The sequence below is a fragment of the Canis lupus genome, chromosome 21 (assembly GCF_011100685.1).
Source record: "Canis lupus familiaris isolate Mischka breed German Shepherd chromosome 21, alternate assembly UU_Cfam_GSD_1.0, whole genome shotgun sequence".
Taxonomy (NCBI): domain Eukaryota; kingdom Metazoa; phylum Chordata; class Mammalia; order Carnivora; family Canidae; genus Canis; species Canis lupus.
Genome location: NC_049242.1, coordinates 10,607,983 through 10,626,839, shown reverse-complemented (window position 1 = coordinate 10,626,839; position 18,857 = coordinate 10,607,983).

The window sequence follows — 18,857 nt, the reverse complement described above, 5'->3', positions numbered from 1 at the left end:
CAGAACTCTTGTTTCTTGGCTCTGATGTGTGTGAGTTTATGAGTGAGGCTGTCTGTGTCTGTGTGCGTGTGTAGGTAGAGAGGGGGAGTTGATATGTATTCTATCATATTCAACAGCCATTATAATCTGCATATTATCCACTGCCATTGCTCTGGCACTTCCTAGTGTATTTATTCAAGCCTTTAGCTCAACCAAAAAAATGTTTAAATAATGTCATGGGAACAAAAAATAAACTCATACTGTTTGATAATCTGTGGGACACAACAAATAGTTTGTGTGCTGCAAACCTTTGCAGGTGGGTTTGATGGAACTTTTGATGGAAAGTGGTTGCCATTCCTAAAATATACAAACCATTTAATCAAGCACAAAGGATAGCTATTTCTCTTATTAATGAATTACTGCCCTTGTGTATCTGGGATCCAGTACCTAGCCTATCATACAGTAAACATGAAATAAACATTTATCGCTTGAGTAAATCAAATGGATGAATTAATATGATTATAGATGGCCAAGATGAATTAATATGATTATAGACGGCCCTAAGCCAACCTAATGGAGGTCCCAGAAAGAAGGGAGGGGAAGGCGGGATGATAAACAGAACAGAAACCTATATCTTCAAGAGTAATGGAAATGTTACAAGTCCGGAGGGCGATATTTGAAGGAAAACATTCTAGTATGGGGGGAGGCAAAACAAAGAAACTAATTAAAATCATTCAGTAGAGAAAATGGGATTATGAGGAAGAGTAAGAGATACCTCCATTCATACATGTTGAGCTTTGAATACAGCTCAACTTCCATCTGAGACAGATCAATAATAAATGCAATGAACTCTAGCAAGCTTGGCTCTGAAATATGAAATCCCTTGGCACTATTATGGGACAATGGGAATGGGGGAGAATGAAACCCACTAACAATGCTCTGGGCAGGAGTTCATGCAAATATGCATGATATTTTAATGAAAATGTGAGGTTGCCAATGCTAACTTCACACGTGCAGTCACATTACCATGACAACCAGCAGCTCTCTAGAGTTCAGATATAGAGTAATGACTCGCTTATGCCTGAACATTTAACAGTTTTTCATGCTGCTAACAAAGATTAAATTGAAAAGGAACCCTGAGCCAAATCTGACAGATAGGGGAAAAATTCATTTCTGAAAACAAATGTTTAAACTAATTGCTGGCTACATTTGCTTTCTAATTCTGAGGATAAATCCCAAGGTATGTGGCAATACGAAAGCCTAACCTATGAATTTTTCCTGGTGAACACTAGAATTCTAAGCGAAGATGACTTTGCAGCATGAACTTGAATAACAATTACAGCCAGGGCAGCTTTGAAAGCACTTCACTGACAACTACTTCTCTTGGAAAGTAGAGACTCAAGCCAGGTCAATTAATTACATCTCTAAAGAGATCTTTTCTCCTGGAAAACTTGTTTTTAATTCATGCCACATCACTGGCACATCGCTGAGTAGTAAATCACATCCCTTAAACACTTATCATGTTCCTTGGTCCCTTGCCTGCCTTCTGTTGATCTTTAAACATAAACAACTGCCAGGTACTGACATAATTTAAGGAACAAGAGAAAACAGGTTTTACTCGTTTGTTTTTTACAGCTAGGACTGACCAGGTTCATCGGCACATGCACAAAGGTAGCTGTATTTCATGCTCCTCGAACTTAGTCTCCTTCAGTATCTACCCAGAATACCCCTAAAAGGAAAGAACACTTCAGGAGTAATTGCACAGGGTGGGGTGGGTGGGCGCATTCCTACATGAGAGTAGGATATATGACTCTTAGTTGCCCAGCTCTGGTTCTGAAACAGAGACTCTTGGAGAGGCCAAATGGGTCCTTCTTTCTGTCTTTAAAGGTGAGGACATCCTACTTAATAATGGCCTAGGAAAAGTCAAAGAGGGACGAAAGAGGGGAAAGACTTTCAGAGGTGGGAACTGATATTCATGACAGCTTTCTGTTTCAGAGCTTGGATTTTAATCTATGAGTTCATTCAACCTTGACCTCAACACCTGGACTGAAATAAATGGATGTGCAGTTTGCTTCCTGTACTTGAGAACAAGTAGTCTTGTAACTGACTAGGACCACTACAGGGAAGAGAAACCTTTTTTTTTTTTTTTTTTTTTTTTACACAGAAGTGCCACTTCTTTGCCAAACCACTAGCTAGAGGAACTGCATCAGCTCAGAGCAGGTGCCCTTTACTAATTCACACAAAACCTCCTTAAAGGTTAGCAGTAGCTCTGGCACCCCATGAAGTTTTTCTTGTTACCCCCTTTAGGGAATAAGGAAATCGAAGTGCAGAGAGGTTAAGTAGATTGCTGAAGACCACTTAGTAAATGGAGAGTTGATTTTAATACCTTAGCGCTTCTCTTTCCATTCTTTTTGTTTTAAAGATTTTATTTATTTATTTTTTAGAGAGGAAGGAGAGGAGCAGAAGGAGAGGGACAAGCAGACTCTGTGCTGAACGTGGAGCCTGACATGGGACTCAATCCCATGACTCTGAGATCATGACCTGAATTGAAACCGAGTCAGACACTTAAACAACTGAGCCACCCAGAAGCCCCTTCTCTTTCCATTTTGCCAAGCTTTCTAAGTCTGGCCGTTTGTTAAGTAATCCTGGTGCTGGAATGAATTTCTCCCTAACTAAAGATGTTACTGTCAACCTATTGGTACATAGTTGCAGTCTGGTGGTGAGTGATAACGCTTGCCTCCCCTACTGTGCCTAGGTCATCGCTAGGTTCAAGTACTCCAGAGCAGTTCAGCTCTGTTGATCTATCTTTTCAGAGGCAGCATTTACTGTTCTAATGTCTATGGTCAGCCCATCTTCATCTGATGCAGTTCCTGAGGTCACCCACGAACCCTGTGGGACATGTGGCAAGGAGGTTTTGATGTCATAGGCAAGTTTTCATTCCTTTATTAGGTTTCCAGATTCTATCATTAGAATTTATTTACTACATTCTAGGAACTTCTCACTAGGTGTGTATCATACACACAATTGCAAAGTGTCAGTCCTGTGAGGAATAGAACAAAAACTAAGAGAGAATAATTCAAAGAAAGAGTTTAAGTGAGTGCTGTGGAGGGCCAGTTTGAGGAAAGGAAGATGAGGCCCAGAAGAAGTATAGGATTTAACCAGGGATAGTTGGTGAATGTTTACCAGCTAGTTATCCATGGAGTAACAAGCCCTGATTTGTAGTGTTAACGCCTTTTTATGTTATAAGTACACCCTCTGTAACTGGTTTCAAGCTACCAGGTTGATGTCACCGAATGTAGACATAGGAAGAGATATGAACAATGTCATATCTAGGTAGATATAATAGAAGTAAATGACTTAAAGGACATAGATAATTGTCAAATGTAGCAAAAGAGGCAATCACCACTTTGAGAATGTATTACCTCTGTTTTAAGTTTAATTGTACACTTATGATTTAATTTTTAATAATTGCTGTTTTAGGGAACTGGCTTCTGAAAATTTAACAAGTGGCTCTCATTAGCTGGGGTGAGAGCCATCCAGTATATCACTGGAACATAAGCCCACAGTGGGCACAAAAGTAGTGCAAAGGAAAAAACCCATGGGAAGTCTCTGAATTGAGTAAGAGCTAAATGTATTAAACCCAGAAAAAGCAATCCTGCCATGCTGATGCTCCCCACCTGTTATAGATCGAATTGTGTCCCTTCCAGAGGTATGTTGAAGTCCCAATCTCCCATATCTGTAAATATAACATTATTTGGTAAGAAGGTCTTTGCATATAATCAAATTAAGAAAAGGTCAGAGTGGGCCCCTGATTCGATATAAATGCTGGCTTTGTAAGATAAGGGAAACTTGGATACAGTCACACCTGGAGATGATGGCCACATGAAGACAAAAATGCACCAGGATAATGCAATGTGGCAGAGCAGATAAATTGAAAGATTGGGATGATGCAACTCTATAAGCTAGGGAACCCCAAGGACAGATGGCCAATATCATAGCTAGAAAGAAAAATGGAGGATTCTCTTCTATAGTTTTGGAAGGAGTATGGCCGTCCCAATATCTTTGATCTTGACACATTTGATTTGTATCCTCCAGAACTGAGAAGCAATACATTTCTGTTTTTTAAAGCTACCCAGTTTGTGGCACTTTGTTATAGTCACCCTAAGAAACTAATCAACTGCTTATATCTCAAAGTTTGTCCAAGCCTACACTTTAACACCTATGACCATTTCATAAAGGATTAAAGTACATTTAAATGGAGGGCAAAGGTATATGGGGCAAGAAGGTGGCTCAGTCAGTTAAGCGACCAACTCTTGCTTTCAGCTCAGGTCATTATCTCAGGGTCATGAGATGGAGCCCTGTGATGGGCTCTGTGCTCAGTGTGGAGGCTGCTTGAGATTCTTTCTCCTTCTCCCTTTGCCCTTCCCCCACTCACACTCTAAATAAATAGTTTTAAAAATGATAGGCAAAGATTTAATAATGATATTTTGCACTTGCTCAGTATGCAAGCATAAGGTGGATGAAAGCAAAGGGATACATGTAGGCAGAATGCAAACCAGCAGGTAAGTAGCTCAGAAGCATAGATTCTGTCCAAATATAACAAATCACTATTTTGCCAGAAAGCTATTCTTCCACCCATTAGATAGTTGACCTTAAGCAAACTAAATAACTTTCCAGGGTATCCATCTTGTAGCTTTGTGTGATGATTGGAGCTGATGTAGATATCAAAACATAGGTTCTTAAAAATGGAACTAAAAGAATGATAGTGACAATAAAATAACAATTGCTAACGTTAGTTATGTTGTATTCATTGAGTTAATGAACTTCCCTGGGCTTCAGTTTCTTCAAATGGAACTTTTTTCTTCTATACTTTGTAGGACTATTCTTTACTCATTCCCTCAGTGAATATCTATTTCCACTATACCAGACACCATCTTTGATGCTTTGATGCTAGAGACATATAATAGTGAACAATAAAAAATCCCTGTCTTTGTGGAGCTTACATTCCAATAGGAGAGACTTGAGGGAATGAGCAATATAGATGTTTGAAGGGAAGAACATTCCAGGCAGAGGGGAAACATACAGATGCTCTAAACTGAGACAACACCTGTTTTGTTAGAGAAAGATTACCATGGTGAGTGTGGTTTCAGGTAAGAGTTACTTCCAAAAATCTCCAGGCATTAGGAAACCCTTATCCAAGGCATGATAAGCACCCATATTAACTTGATGCTCACTGTTTGACTAATTACAAATATTCTTCTTTATAAAGTATTGAAAATAGGAGCAATGCACATGTGAGTGCATTTGAGACAAATAACTGAAAATAAGAAAACAGATATGTGGCTTGAGGGAAGTGAGAAATAGTCAAAGGGGAGTATAATGGAACTCAAGGAAGAACTTTCTCATGCCTAAATTTCACAGAAGCTCTTATGTAGGAAGTAGGATGCAAAATTCCATTGGGTGAGGCAGAGAACTTGGGAAGTTATCCCAAAGAACAGTACAGAAAAGATCCTGGAACAATGAAAAGCTGTTGGGGGTAGTCTACTCCTCTTCCCCAGTGTTTTTCTCTACTCACTCAAGTACTCACCAATATCAACCAATACATCCTCATGAAATGCTTATATTCACTCATCTGTCCTTTTTTGCCTTCCTTCCCATCCCCTTCCCTCTTCTTTTTTCATTATCACTAGTCAAGTTCAGGAGCTTTTGACTTTACTGACCTCATACCTAAATCATTAAAATAGCTTCATTAATCATTTCCCTCTTGAAGCACCTGGGTGGCTCAGGTCATGATCTCATGATCTGGCTCCCTGCTCAGTGGAGAGTCTGCTTCTGCCTCTCTCTCTCTCTGCTCCTTCCCATTGCTTGTCTTCTCGCTCTCTCTCAAATAAATAAATAAATAAATAAATAAATAAATAAATAAAATCTTTAGAAAACCCAGCTTGTACTCTTTAGAAAAAAAAAAAAAGAAAGAAAATAGTTTCCCTCTCTCCAACCTCTCTTCCTGATTCCACACTATCTACACTGTCCTCGGACTTCATCATTTGTAGAAATGAGTAATGTAAAGTGGTAGAATGCAGGATATTTAGTCTCTTGACAAGAGCTGTGGTGGAGGGCAGTGTTCTTCTAGGGAAGCATGGAGCTCCTGGAGCTTCTGTATCATAGGTGTCAAGAGACAATGGTAGCGGCATTTTGGTTAAAGAAACCCCTCAATGAGATGAGTATTGGTTCTTTCTCTTCCACAGACATGCTCCGTATCTGCTTGCATGTGCCATTTCTCAGTGAATTCCATTACCTAGAAAAGAGTAGGTAAGAAAAAAAAAATTTCATGTAAGAAATCTTCATTTTGTTTTAATCCTTTGGGGCTAATAAAGATATCTCAAGACAGCAAGTAAAATAGAACAGTATGCTGGCTTTGGTAGACTATTTCTTACTATTTGGTAAAGACTTTTTGAAAGTTCCAGATTATCTCAGCTGTTGTGAAGGAAATTAAAGGAAAGGATTTTTATCTGGGCCAAAAAGTTAAGAACAGAAAAGCCAGTGTGGTGGTGGTAGCAGCAGTAACTCAAGTAAGACAGCTCCAAGTGGATGATTCTCAAGGAATCTGAGCCAAAGCTGATTTTCTGTCTAGTTCTGAACTGCAGAGATTCTGAACTGCTTTCCTTTACAGCTAACCAATCTCCTTAACTATAGTCTGGGTCTCCTGTAATTCATCCCATCCATCAATGCCAATGAATAATCTGCCTATATTTCTTTCCCCTGTTTAAAAAACCTGTTCATTTATTCCCATTACTTCCAATCTAACATATTTAATATAGCTAATAAGATTCATCAAAACTTGGTATCAATTTTTTATCCTGTTTTTTACCCTTATGAGGTCTAGGAGCTAACCACTTGTTTGGTTGTCATCCGCCAAGGCCCAGTGCAAAGACGAATTCATTTATGAAGCCCTTCCTGGTATCTCCTGTAAAATGGACCACTCCTTAAAATATAATCTTATGACATTGGTAATATTATGAAATTTATCACCTATATTTTATTTATTTGCAATCCTACCATGAGATCATTGTCTTCTCAGAAGAGTTCCCATGTTTTCATTTCTGTTTTTCAATACTCCATTGTCAACTAGCGTGGTTCCTGGGATAATATTGAACCTTAATACATACTTTTTAAACAAATCAGTGAATAAAGTAATTAGTTCAGAGCAATATAAGTAAGACCTCAAGGAAAAGTGGTGGTCTTGAATCAGTCAAGTACAGGTGGGAAGGCACTAATGAATCCTAGTCAAGGAAATGAGTAATGAATACATCACTGGCAGTAACTTTGAGAAGAACCAACAGAAGGATAATCTTAGAAGTAGAGAAGAAATGAAGTGAAATATATTAAATTGAAATGAAGTGAAAGAGCCAGAGACTGAAGAATAATTATAATAGAAAGATAAGTAGGAGCTGGTTTGTAATAGAGATCGTTGTGAAGAAACAAAAAAAGATAATTTTAAATTTAGTGTGGTGCGCCTATGTGCTACATTTCCATTCTGTAAGTTAGAGACATGAGATAAATTCAGCAGATATTAGCACATCCTTGAACACAGGAGCTGAAACTCCTGACCCAAAAAGATAACCCTAAAGAGAAATTAACTCCTGAAAAGACAATGATCTTACTGGTGGCAAAAGTGTTGTAGTGAGTTGGTTATTCATTCCTTTGATCTGATTTAAAAGAACTGGTAAACAAACTGACCTTTTGGCTACTGTCTCATTATATCTGTCTTTACCTGTAACATACTTATGAATGCAGGAGGTTGTGCATGTCTGACAGAGACCTCAGCATAGTAGTTCCCGGGTTTACACACTTTAGTTCACATTCATGTGGCCGTAAACATTGTCACAGGGATAACTTCTAAGCTAGAAGCCAGTGTGTTTGTCTGGACAGAAGCTGACAATGCTCCTATGCTGGGCTTCTCATCTACACCCTCTAATAATCAGCACGGATTTTTTTTAAATATTTATTTATTTTTATTTATTTATGAGAGAGAGAGAGAGAGAGAGGGGCAGAGACACAGGAGGAGAGAGAAGCAGGCTCCATACCGGAAGCCCGACATGGGACTTGATCCCAGGACTCCAGGATCGTGCCCTGGGCCAAAGGCAGGCGCCAAACTGCTGAGCCACCCAGGGATCCCCTCAACACAGATTTACACATCAGAATAATGCCTTCCAGTCCATTGCCTTCCACGAAAAAAAAAGTATAGGAAACCTGTATTTAACTCATTTCTGAGTAAACCCAATTGAAAAATGAAAGTTTATTTTAATGGAAAGAATGCTGGCCAATCTTAGATTGAACACTATGTGGCTTTGGGAATATTACATATTTCCCTGCCATCCTAAAGGAAAACATTCCTATAAAACCTTTTGTAAGCCCAAGTGTTATAAAGCAAAGGAATTATCATTAATTTATATGGTACAGCCAGACAATAGAATGTTATTTAGTGCCAAAAAACAAATGAGCTATCAAGGCATGAAAAGACACAAAGGAAACTTAAATATATATTACTAAATCAAAGCAGAAAATCTGAAAAGATTATTTACTGAATGATTCCAGCTATAGCTCAGGGACAGCAAGACAGAAGAGATGCACAAGGCCAGGTGTGGGGAAGGAGCACAGATTTTCTATGCCCTCTTCAGATGTGCCACTCTCCCCATATCTCCATGTATGTCCACCAACCCAGAACCTCTCCTTTGGATTTTTATGGAGGCTTCATTAAATAGGCATGATTGATTAAATGGCCATTGCTGATTGATTCAACCTCAAGGCCCTCTTCCTGGAGGGAAATTTCCCACCCTCTACCCATATGATTGGTTGTCCCAGCAAGTGGCCCCTACCCTTGGTTTCAGTCTAATGGTCACCTCGTTAACATAACAAAAGAAAACTTTGCTCCTCTTCTCACTTAAGAAATTCCATGAGTTTTAAAAATCTAATGCCAGAAACAGGGATGATGATCGAATATACATTTTTACATTATAAATCACAATATCACAGTCCACCCCTTGATCTTCAAACACAATCTCTTACAGCAAAACAACTATGAAGGTCAGAAGATGCTGGCACATTACTAGAATTCCATCCAGTCATTAATAACTATCTAGTCCATCATCACATCACATGAAAATATTTCCTAGGGCACTTCACTCAAGTTTGCAGATTTTCATTCAATCTTGTCAGGTTCTAGCCATAAATACTGTTTTTCTTCTCTCCATTTGTACCCAAACTCTTCCCACCTTTGGAAGGTACATTAAGTTCAGCCACTTTGCTGGTCTAGATTGTGGGTAGATTTCATCAAGTTCTCCCTTCTGTCCACTTCTATTCAGGTTACACATGTGGAGAACAAGCAGACTATCTTGACCACCAGGTGATATAGCTGCATTCACTGTAAGCCCCAAATTTGCCAGATGGAGTGAAGGCACACTCTGCCCCATTAGACCCTGAGGAATTCTGACATAAAGGTTAAAACATAGGTATGGTTTCCTGTTTAGGATTCATCCTGTTTCTGGCCCTTGTAGTTGCAACCTTAGTGCTGTGATCTCTCCATCAAGCAGGAAACAAACAAAAGAAGTTGAGATGATGTGAGGAAGAAAGAATACCAGCACCTTCCACACCCTTCTTCCCCAGATTCACCAGAAAAATAGAGAATCTATTCAGTGGGGACAAAGCCCCACTCATGTTCATGTTGAGTATGAGCGCATACTGGTGAAGGCATGTAAGCCAACTCTTCATGTTTTTATTTCTCCCCTTTTTAAACAACCAATGTTTTAGTTGCCCATTTCAATTCTCCATCAGACTAGTCCTCTAAGAAAGATATTTCTCATCCCAATGTTGGACACAATGGACTGTAAATTGTGTTCCTTGTCTGAAGAAATGAGAGTTGGCTTTCCAAATTGGTGCAATATCTTCTGTTCTGGTTCTTTCATGGAACTCTAAGCCTTTTTATGTACCACCAGATAAGCAAAGCCCAGTTCAGAGTCAGTGCCTATTCTGCCTAGGTCCCATTTTTAGCCCTCCATTCTCCCTGCCCCAGGGCTAGCAGCATGAGTCTCATTTGCCAGCTGTGAAGCTTTCCTACCAAGGAACACACCACATGGCCATCTGCAGTCTCTGTCCTTAGCTGGAAGATGGAACAGTTGTTTTTGTTTGCTTGTTTGTTTGTTTGTTTTTTAGATTTTTTTTTTATTTATTTGAAAGAGAGAGAGAGAGCACAGCAGACATAATAGTAGCAGAGGGAGAGGGAGAAGCAGGCTCCCCGTTGAGCAGAGAGCCAACATGGGCATCAGGATCCTGGATCCTGAGATCATGACCTGAGCCAAAGGCAGATGCTTAACCAACTGAGCCACCTAGGCGCTCCAGACAGAACAGTTCTTATTGGCATTTCATGCCTTGGAGGCTGCACTGTTGTAGCATCCCCCCCCTCCCCACATCACAGAGCCAGGTGGCCGTCTCAAAGGGACACATGGGGGATATCCATTTGTCGATTCCAGTCACTTTCTGAACCTGGAAGGGATTTCTCTTGATGGGGATCTACATGTTCTGTTTTAATGCATCCCTCAAGTTTCCATATGCTATGCTCTGCATAGGCATCCCATTTATAGGCCTGCTTTCCATTGCCTTCCTGCCTGACTGTATGGGCAGACCACTGGCCATTGCCTGTGAGACAGTAAAAAGCCAAACACAGGGGCTTTTCACATTCTTCAATCCTTCCATCACTGCTAGGAAAACAGCAAGCAGTTCAGTCAGCCAAGCTGATTTGTGTTTACTTCCTCCAAATGAGCAGTTCCTCACACAGTTCTAGAGTCAGTCCTAGGGGAAAAGAGGATTCTTGCTCGCATCTCCTTTTTGCAATCCCCAGGCAGCATGATCCTGTAGCTTCAATGGATAATGTCATATAGCAAGGTAGTAAATGCCCTCAAATGGCAATCCTCTAGTCCAAAGGACCAGTAGTCATCATTGGGTGGTGCTGACAGGCTCTTGCCATAGACCCAATCTATGTCCCACATAGGGCCATCACATAGAGAATTTGTCCCTCTGGCAGTCCAGCCTCTGTTCCACACGGTCTGGGTTCAGGCAGTCTTCCTGGTTCCCACTTAGTGTGCCCAATTAATATTGCTTGAAAGACAGATTTATATGCCTTCTGTTTTCTATTAGTAGGAGGGGGAAACATTTCCCAGTCAGATAAGATATTCATCCCCATAATACAAATGTGTAAAAGAGATGCAACCGTGTCACATAAACCTTCTCTAACATTCATGGTGCCAGAGCACCTGGCCCAGGGGTTCCAAACAAATCAGGTGATAAAATCCAAAGGCAGAGAGACAAGTGGTGGTGAAACAAGAAAGGAATTTATTTTAGAGATGTCAAAACCAGGAAGACAGTGAGTGAATTAATGTCTCAAACATGGTCTCCCAAGTGCTAAAAATACTTCTAGGTTTATATAAAGAAAATGCCGGACAAAAGTCAGTGGGTATGTGCAGCTGGGCAATAAAGATCAAGTAGAGTATTGTCCCAGGGTTATTCGACAGGGTCTTGCTGGCATCAGGGAAGTGGTTACTGCTCGAGGGGTAGTTTCACTTCCCGTCATGGGATGCTTTGCTGCTGGGTCTTTCACCTAAGTTAAAAGAGTAGCTGGATAGTAGAACTTAATCAGTTGGTAAACACAGACTGAGGTCAAAATTGGAGGTAGTTAAGGCAAGGGGGTCTTCTTTCAAATCCCCACTGTCAAATCGCCTTTCCATTTCTGTAGAAGGGAAAAGGGGTGATGTTCATTTCTTCTGCAACTACTTCCTGCCGGCTGGGGGCAACATGGGAATTTTGGAATGGAAGACTTTGACAGGGTGGAAAAATTTGGGGTCTTGCATTCCTGCTGAAGAAAACAGCAAGGCTCTCTCTAAGCTAGTGCAAATAGTACAGGCTCCAATTTGATAAATATAAAAAGCCAAACAACAACTGAAAAGAAAATGGACAAGAAGTCTAGCAATGCTTAGCAGGGTATATTTCTATTTGAAAAGTATTGGATTTAGCTAATTGCTTGAAAGTGTCCAAAGCTAAGGCATCTATAGCAGTGATGTGTTTATTTAAATGTTTCACAGCTTCAGACACATTTTTTGAGTAATTAAGGATACATATACAACCTTGAACTGCAGTCTAGATATCAAGGGCCATTGGTTTGGGAGGACTGCTTTTCATACTTATGTGGCTTTGTCATTTAGGAGAGTGACTGCATGCCAGGTTTGGTTAAAGGTGGCTGCTGTATGTTTGGCCAGGGCCTCTACTGGTAGTTCTATGCCAGTAGAGGTAGCTTCTGTGACAAATATAGCTATAGAATCACAGGAAACTCTCTTTATTCAGCACCTGGCTTTTATGGTATCTCAATTAGGACAAATTATTGGCAAGTTGGAGATGACTCTTCCCAGGAGATAGGGACATTCCCAAGTGCACCATCTAATCCAGTTACAAGGTCATCCATTATTTCCACAAGTCCATAGCTAACTCTGTGGAGTGGGGTATGCTCTGGCTTTTAAGGAGCAATTTTGTCATCTCAGTCACATAGAATCAGTCAAGGTAATAGTTGAGTCACTCAATTTTTGGGAAGTCCATTCCATTGCCTGGGAGGATTCCTGAATACTGTTTAAATTTTTCATATAGGGATGCCTGGATGCTCAGTGGTTAACTGTCTGTCTTTGGCTCAGGGAATGATCCTGGAGTCCTGGGGTGGAGTCCTGGGGTTGAATCCTGCATTAGGCTTCCTGGATGGAGCTTGCTTCTCCCTCTGCCTATGTCTCTACCTCTCTGTGTGTCTCTCGTGAATAAATAAATAAAATCTTTTTTTAATGGGGGACACTTCATTCACTTGGACTCTTTTGGCAGTTAGCCACCCACAGTGTACTGCACATCCAATGTCTGAGGTGGGTTTTGTTCTTTTACTAAGGCAAACCCATATTGATAAGCTGCAATTTCCCATCAGGAGAGCAGAGTATACTCAAAGAAATAATTCACTCTATCTGGTATTTCCTCAGGAGGGTTCCCACATGACCCAGTTGAATAAGAGATCTAGTCCAATGGACCCTTCAGACTTAGTGTGGACTGAGAGGAAGTCATAAGAAAGTCTAACAAGCAAATGCCCCACATTTGTCCAGCTGTTCAAATAATCATATGCTCATGGGATTCTTCTTTTATCCCTGCAGAGTAACAGACATGAAGACTGTCTATATATGAGCTCTTTTGGCAATTTCTCTGAAGTTAACCTCCAGTTGTCTAGCATAGGTCAGCAATAAGCATTCAAAAGACAATTAATCAGACAATTAACCTGGAATCTATCATCCATAAAAATGTGTTATTAAAATGTAATTTATCTCTCTAAAATTACCCTCATTTCCAGCAAAGGTAGCCAAATTAAGATTAATCTGTTTGTAAAATAAGTTCAGTTTTAACAAATTTGGCTTAATTATTTACATAAGCATGGCAAGAATACTGATTGATCATATAGGTCTTCTAAAATCTGCTTTGCTGGAATCTCTTATTGGAAATTTAAGATTTGGGACACTTGGATGGCTCAGTCAGTTAAGTGTCTGCCTTCAGCTCAGGTCATGATCCCAGGGTACTGGGATGGAGCCCCCACATTGGGCTCCCTGCTCAGCGGGGAGTCTGTTGCTCTCTCTCACACATTCTTTCTCTCTCTCTCAAATAAATAAATAAAACCTTTGAAAAAAGAAACTTCAGATTTAACTTTTAACAGCCTCTCAAGGCCAGAAGCCAGGCCAAATACTCACTGTCAGATTTGTCTGCAATACTTGTAGACTTGAGTGAATTCCTTGTCGTGATGTCCCCAAAATATTTTGATGTTCCTGCACCTGCCAGGAAGTGACATTTCTTTTTTTTTTTTTTAAGATTTATTTATTTATATAGAGAAAGCGAGTGAGCATGTACAAATAGGGTGGGGGGCAAAGGGAGAGGAAGAGAATCTCAAGCAGCCTCCCCAATGAGTGTGAAGCACAACGTGGGGTTTGATCTCACAACCCATGAGACCATGACCTGAGCCAAAATCAAGGGTCAGATGCTTAACCGACTGAGCCACCCAGATGCCCTAGAAGTGACATTTCTTTACTCACCTGGTACAGCTGCAGGGAACTCTGTTCAGAAAGTATCAGGCCAACATTTCTAGGGGGCTCTATTGGTTCCATAATGTCAACCTGAGTTTCATAAGGCTGGTCATATCTGAGTGTGTGTGTCTTTCTCAAAATATGACCCTTTAATAAAACCTTGATAAATGACCAATGTTTTCAATAGTGACCTTTTATGAGAACAGATTCTTATTGAAATAACACAAATAATTATAATAGCCATGAGAGAAAGAATACTCACGGGGAGTTCCTGAGTTCTGGTAGATTCAAGTAGGAAGTAAAGATAAATGTTTCAATTTGTTTACAAAGGAATATTTTCTCATATTTCTGCAATTCATAGATACCTTAAGAAAGAAAATTCTCTTAATCTAGAAGAATAAATATTAGTGATCCAGCAATGTTCAAACAAAAGTCATAAACCTAAAGATTATCTTCCTCAATTCATCCAGTCTCAGGTTACTAATTCTTGTTCTATTTGAATGTAGCTTTTCCATTGGTTCTGAAAATTCTTATTCAGTTTAGTTTCATGATCTTAAAGATATTAGAATCCTATATTTGTCAGAAGCCCTTTTCATGAATGAAACACATTTTGCAAGAGCATCAGAACAGTAACTATAAATGACAAAAGACTAAAAAATGGGCATGGTTAAAGATCTGATGGGAATTCACTATAATGCAGTTGACAAGGAAATCCAGTTATTTTTGTGACACACACATTTCAATAATTAGGATGTCAAGTATTGACCTTATAACAAGATGTATTAAAACTTTTAGGGACTTCATATAATTTCTAGAACATTTATAGCATTTATCCATATGATATAACCTAAAAAGTTTTGCCATCACTTATTTGACAATGCTTCATGTGTAATCTGACATACCAAATAAATAAGCCTAATTGGTGAAAATAACTTTATTTAGAATTTGAATTTGGGGGAAGTTTTGTTAAAACTTTCTGAAGATTTTAAAGCACATGCCAAAAAATAGGACTATAGGCCACTATAAAATTTAATATTTAATTATGCATTTAACCAAGATGGTAATAGGTGATTCTACAGAAAGTTATATAGTTGTTAGCAAAATTTAGCTCCTTTAATATTGAGGAGTTTTAACTTTATTAAGTAATCAAAGACCTGATAAAGACAAAACTTAGAGACTTTGGATTTCTGGGCATATTTTTAAAAAAACCAAAGTTTTGTTTACCATTTCTTATCAAAAGAAGACCAATAATCTAAGAAAACTTTGTCTTTTCAACAGAAAGGAAAAAAAACCCTAAATTCCAATCTTATATAGGTGTACTTTTAAAATTCATTCATTCCAATCTTAGCCCTGATGATGCATAATATTCTTTTACAAAGAATCCCCTCTCACAAACTTGCTGCAACTTTCTTTCCACACACAGATTTTATTCTAAATATTCTTTCTCTAAATAATCAGTCTCATTTTAGGACAAAATTATTCCCTAATTCAGGTAAAACTTAACAAAAATGTATTCCCATTCCTTATACCCATCTTACCAAACACACATCTTACTTTGCCTACATAGATTTGCTTTCCTTATCATTTTACAGCAGTCTTTTTTGGAAAACATTCTATTTATTCATTTGAAAGAGAGAAAGCATGAGCAGGGAAGGGGTTGAGGGAGAGGGAGAAGCAGACTTCCTGTGAGTACAGAGCCTGATGTTGGGCTCAACATGGGGCTTAACATGGGACTTGATCCCAGGACACTAAGATCATGACCTGAAATGAAGTCAGATGCTTAACTGACTGAGCCACCCAGGTGCCCCATTTTCCAGCAGTCTTAATTACACTGATCAGAATTTTAACTTTTAGAAACCTTAGTCTCTAGTGAAAACTAAGCAGTAACCAATTGTTAATTGCCTGTTATGTTATAACAGAATTCTTTAGATTGGCAAATTTATAAATATACTTCATCATTTCTAAAAATGTGTTTTTCCATAGTACAACTTTCAATAAAGTATGAAACATGTTTGCTAACAGATCCAAGTATCTTCAGTTTCTCTGAAATAAGAAAAAAGTGGATAAACCTATGTTTAGCAAGTAATGTTTTGATATTTTGTCTTATTTGAAAGAGATTTAGATATCCAATAAATTCAACCCAATTTATCATTTAGTTTAGCAAAACTACAAAGTTTTAGGTTACCAAAGATTTGGGATGCTATTAACTTTTTTAACCTTCTTGTTCTCTCTCTGTCTTTCTCTCTCTCTCTTTTTTTAGAGAGATGGGGGTCAGGGACAGAAGAAAAAGGAGGGAGAGAATCTTAAGCAAACTCCACACCGTGTGGACATCAGAGCTTGATGTGGAGCCCAATGCAGGGCTCCATCTGGCAACCCTGAGATCATGACATGAGCTGAAAACAAGAGTTGGATGCTTAACCAACTGGTTAAGCATCCCAGGTACCCTATACTTACTTGCTCTTAGTAATTACCCAGGAAAACTTTATGAGACAGACAAAATGAACCATCATTTTAAGTCATCTTTTTGCTGCCAAATTGCAATAGATAAAACACAAATTAAATGAATGAATTCAGGCAGAATAAAAGTTGATTATCTGTATTATATTGGATATAATATATGGATAACTCAAAAAGACATGTCTATTTTAATTAAGCCAATAACCCTCAATTAGCTTTAATACCTAATATGTTGCACCTCTCTCCAGTAAAAACGTCCATTTCCTCCCCAATGACAATTTTACCTGGGACTCCTATAAGAAAACCTGAAGATGGTAGTTTAAGTCCAGGAAGCCCCTGGGCTTCTTCATGTTGATTTTGGAGGTGCTTCAGTTTGAACCTCATAAGGAGGTGACCCAACAGTTTGGGGTGCTTTTGGCTCCTCAATTATGAGGGGAATAGGAGCTGATGCTTTTGGAGGCACCAAGGAGAGTCTAGAAGCCGCTATATGAGCTGCGGTAGTGGTGGTATGGGAAGAGAAGAAGGGGGAGGTAAGCAGAGGTGCAAGGGGTGCCACAGGTAAGGCTGGAGGCAGATTTAGAGTTTGGACAAACATTCCTTTATCTCCACCCCCTGTCTCTCTTGCCTGCAAAACAGGCTTTTCTTCTGGTTGATTTTCAGCCCTCTGCTCCATTCATTCAAAATAGGTCCTTAATGGACTTTCTTTGGGACCAGAAGTATTCTCCATATTTCTAGACTAAGTTCATAAAGAACACAGAAGAAATGAAACTATAACTAAATGAAATCCAGAATGCCTATTAACAATTTTTCCTCCCCAAAAGTTGGGGGCTTCCCCAAGTGAACCAAATGGCTTCCTAGGCAACTTGAGAGAGCCAAACCAAAACCCCTTGTTTGGGGGCAACTGAACAGGAGGAGAAAAATTTCAGAGAGCCATTCAGTGAGCATCTTTCTTTGAGCTCAACATAGCATAATGAAAAAGGGGAAATTCTATACATGGTCTTACCTCCTCACTTTCCCCCTTTAAATATAAGCCCCCACCCATAGCCTCTTTGCAGATGGTCTCTGCTTTGCTCTCCTACCCACTGCAGGACATTTGGGGACCCCCATACAGTCAAAGACACAACAGTACAGACTGAGATCAAAATTGGAGGGAGTTAAGAATGTTTACTTTAATTCCAACGCTTACATTCCTACCTCTAGCCGCTATTAGGACTTCATTAACAGTTTTATAAAACAAGGTAGGGGAGATAGTCCCTAGCCAGACATAATATCCATTCTCATAAAATATGTGGGTAGAGGAGACACAAATTCTTTTCATAAAGCCTGTGCAAAAATTCCTATGTTCATCAACCCTTACACTTTGAAGTTTTCTGTTAAAAAGAACACCAGAGGCTCGAAATGACATCACTTGAGCCAAGTCCCAAACCGGGCCTTCATAACTAATATAACTGCAATTTCAATTTCCCCAAGAAAAATGTCTTCACTGGTCCTTCAGGAATTCTGTGATATGTGCCAATGAAGTGATCTGTCACAAGGGCCTCCTCCATCCCCTAAAGGAAGATGAGATAATCTGCATAAGCCTCCTTGCTCTCCCCTAAGGGAAAGTGACCTTGCCAGAATAATCCTTGTCTTCCACTCGTAACAGCTTTTGCCTCACCCTCCTTCCTCTAAAAATCCTCCATTTTGTACAGCTCTTCAGAGACCCCCTCTACTCACTGGATGGGTGCTACCTGACTCATGAGTCATTTAATAAAGCCAATTGGATTTTCAAATTTACTCAGTTAAATTTGGTTTCTTAACATCTTAAGAAACTTTAGTTGTAACCCCAGTCAGGACTTTCGTTGGTTTGCACACTGGCCCCCATACAAGGAGGGCAATGAGAGACGAAAGAAAGAGACAGGATACTCCAGATTGGTGGATGGCAGTTGCTCACAAGGCTAGTTTGGGTGGTTGCGAGATGAGTGGATCTCCATACCTGCTGGCCAGAATCTTACAAGTTTATATTGAGGCATTAACAGGGTTGAGTCACAGGGACTTTCCAGATGGTCTCAACGACACATTGCTCTCTCAAGGCTGTGTCCTAGAAAACAGCTCCAGCCGTGGGAACGGTGGGTGGAACGAATATTACAAAGACTATGATGGGGGCGAGGAGCCTCAATTGCCTGGTGCCAGCTCATGTGTCAGTCCATGATCACATCCTCTCAATGATCTCATCCAACAGCTTCACCAGTAGATTTTGGGACCACAGTTTATGGGGCTTCTATATCAAAGTTCTAGAAA